Source organism: Bombus terrestris, chromosome 17 (genome assembly GCF_910591885.1).
Source record: "Bombus terrestris chromosome 17, iyBomTerr1.2, whole genome shotgun sequence".
NCBI classification, from domain to species: Eukaryota; Metazoa; Arthropoda; class Insecta; order Hymenoptera; family Apidae; genus Bombus; species Bombus terrestris.
The window spans coordinates 3,066,613-3,070,097 of NC_063285.1; the positions used below are offsets into that span (position 1 = coordinate 3,066,613).

A 3,485-nucleotide genomic window follows, 5' to 3' on the forward strand; every position below is an offset into this window, starting at 1 on the left:
CTCGATAGCAAAGTAAAAATCATGTGCTACCAAACGCTAATAAGACCCATTATAACCTACGACTATCCAATATGGTACAAAATACCAGCGTCAGTAATGGAAAAAATTCGCATATTCGAAAGAAAATGCACCAGAGCTTGCCTGAGCATTTACAGATCAGAACACAGCGGATACAGAAAATACGTAAAAAACAAAAAAATATACGACTTAGCCAACATCCACCGCATCGACTGTCACATCCTAAAAACTAACAAGAAACCACTTCGCGCAAGCCGCGAAGATCAAAGAAAACAGCCTAATCTTCGGCTGCTTATTCCCAAACGACGCATACTTCAAAGACACTCTTTTAACAGGCTACATCCCCCCCCCCCGAACCTAGACGAAAGAAACTATCTCCAAGACCAAAACAACATCCCTATAATTTACCATATGCAAAGGAAAATAGGAATGAAATCTATACAATACGAGGAAAACCTAGATGGCCGTACTGCAGACACTAGGTGGAGATACAACATGGCACTTCCCCAAAAGGATACAGAAGACAAACACAGAAAAAACACGAAAAAATATTGGTGGATACGGAACCCATAACAAAAAACAACAAGATAAAGAGCCACAGAACGGCAACGCTCACCAAATAAAGTGTAAATATGTAAATATGTAAATAGATAAACAAATATTATACTAATCCCACAGAACACCCCTCCCATCCCTCCCTAATAGGCTAGCGAACTGTCCTGTTTTTGCGTCCAGGCTTTCAGGACATAAATTGAAATATCGTACATTGGCACAGCGCAACAGCGGCTTAAATTTAAGGCACAATAATAATCTTAAAAAAAAAAAAAAAGTAATAATGCATGGCTACGTTTATTCTGGAAAAAAAAATTATGTAAAAAAAATATGTAAAAAACCTGGAATTAATAAACAAAAATAAAAAAAAGCAATAGTTAACGCCTTAGGTTGCGAACGTTCGGAACCCGGGTTCGAATCCCGGCGACCGGAGTCCGATTTTATTTCCACGTACCAAAAAAACGGAGGAAAAATCAGCAGTATCCCGGCAGCGACATCTACAGCCCCCAGTGACAATTACAGCGTACCAGGCCCAACAACTATAACTCACTCACGGCCACCTCAACATATTTTTAATTTTTAAATTTAATAGTAATGAATTTATTAAAATTATAATTAATAATAAGCAAATCATACATAATAAAAAGATAAATAAATCAATTAATAGGTATCATTTGTGGAATTCGTTAGAAGTAAATTTTAATTACTCTAATTGATTTAAAAGATCAATTCTTAATTTCAGACATTTAATGATAGAAAAATAATAAGTTAAATTATTAATTTTAGAATGACAATCTAATGTTATTTAATTAACTAATTTTTCATATTAATTTTTTTTAATCCGATTTGAAAATAATTCATAAGAAGTTCTTTCTAATATAATTGGTATAAAACTATGATTTATTCCACAAATTTCAGAGCGTTGACCAAAATAAATTCCAGGACGAATACAAAATATGTTTAGTTGATTAATTCTATCAGGAATTGCATCAACTTTAATTCCTAATGAAGGGATTGTTCATGAGTGAATTACATTTGTAGAAGATACAATTATACGTATTGAAATTTTAAATGGAATAATTAATCGATTATCAGTTTCTAAAAGTCGAAATTGATTTATTGATTCACAATTTAATATATATGAATCAAATTCATAGTTATTAAATTCTGGATATTCATAAGATCAATATCATTGATGACAAATAGATTTAATAGAAAAATAAGGATTTATGATTTCATCAATATAATATAAAATTTTTAGTGATGGAAAACGAATAATTATTAAAATAATTATAGGAGTTAAAGTTCAAATAATTTCAATAGTATGATTTTTTAATAAATTTAAGTGTAAGAAATTATTTAATGTAAAATCTATAAGGAAAAATGTATTTAAAGTAATAATAATAATTATTATTATTATAGTTAAATTATGAAATGAAATAAGATTATCTGAATAAACAGAATTTGAGTCTTGAAATATAAATATATTTCATGTAGAAATTTTTAATAAGTAAGTTTATTTGAATTTTAAGTTGAATTCAAAATTAATGTTTTATTAAAATATATATATGTCGGAGATGAAAGAACACCGGAACCTTCCCTTTGGAACTTAACACACGTATTGGAAGACCCCTAGTATTGTAATTTAGATTTCACCATAGCCGTATTGAGAAACTGTTGTCATTCGATCCGACTGTACTTATTTGAGATTTATGATAGTGAGCTCGGGCTCGAGGCGACAATCAGTCGCCGAACGTAGCCGCGGTCAAAGGGATGAACGTTTTATCTAACAAAGGCACAGAGTAACTCTATACCTCTCCTTAAAAGAAATAGTCGTAGCGATACGTGGCAGTAAATACTTCAATAGTTTCTATCCCGCGGCCCGCCACACGCAGATTTTGTCCTCCGGGTAAAATGATCGCCGGGTGTCGGCATGCCTTTGTGGTGTATGTTTAGCTAACGTGAGGACCCGCTATAGATCTTAAGATTTAGTCAAGCGAAGTCCGTCAAGTAGTCTTTGTTGCAACTACGGGAAGATAGGAGAAACCTATCTTCCACGAACGTTGCCCCCCGTCAACAACCTCCCCTCAAGGGCGGCCAGCATCTCTTTCAAAACGCCGATATGGAGATCGACCAATTAGCAACAGCGCTAATTTCCCTCGCCTTTGGAACGAAAGCTTTCGTTGACGAATTCGAGGATCTCATGTCCTTAGACACACCCATTATAGTTCTCCTCGACGGCATTGTCGAGACGGAGATTCATTCTTTCGTACGATCTCATCGACGAATGACAGTGCCACCTTACAACCAGTGAATACCTCACATCTAGTTAACAAGGAGTTAGACTTGAACTGTGCGAGAACATACGTTTACCATCCCGTGACCGCGGATTCGTTTCGAACCTAAGGTCATTATCACTAGTGCTACGAGTGCTTAATCTTGTTAATAAGCCCGTGCTAATAAACTCTCCATTGTATCACGACAATGGCTAATTCTAATGAAAATTCATTAAACGCCCATCTCCATAATCCTGACTTCAATCCGACATATATATATATATGTCGGAGATGGAGAGACACCGGAGCCTTCCGTCGAAACCGGGGAAAAACCCCTAATATTGTAGTTTGGATTCCACCATAGCCGTAGTTAAATAATCACCGTCCTTCAGCCCGACTGTAATTGCCTGCAATCTATGAGAATGAGTTTGGGTTCGAGGTGACAACCAGTCACCGAACGTAGCCGCGGTCAAGGGACGAACATTTTTCTAACAAAGTCATGAAAAAGTCTATAGCCCTCCATAAAAAGAAATAGTTATAACGGCACTCGACAGTAAGCATACTAACGGTTTCTGAATCATGGCTCGTCATAAGCAGACCCTATTCTATGGGTAGGTAGATTGCCGGTTGTCGAGACAT

The 3,485-nt window shown here is 35.5% G+C and overlaps 1 pseudogene; it reads right to left on the bottom strand.

Annotated features, from left to right (window-relative positions):
* Positions 1 to 1,396: 1,396 nt before the first annotated feature.
* On the bottom strand, positions 1,397 to 2,068 carry LOC125386707 (annotated as a pseudogene).
* Positions 2,069 to 3,485: the final 1,417 nt, after the last annotated feature.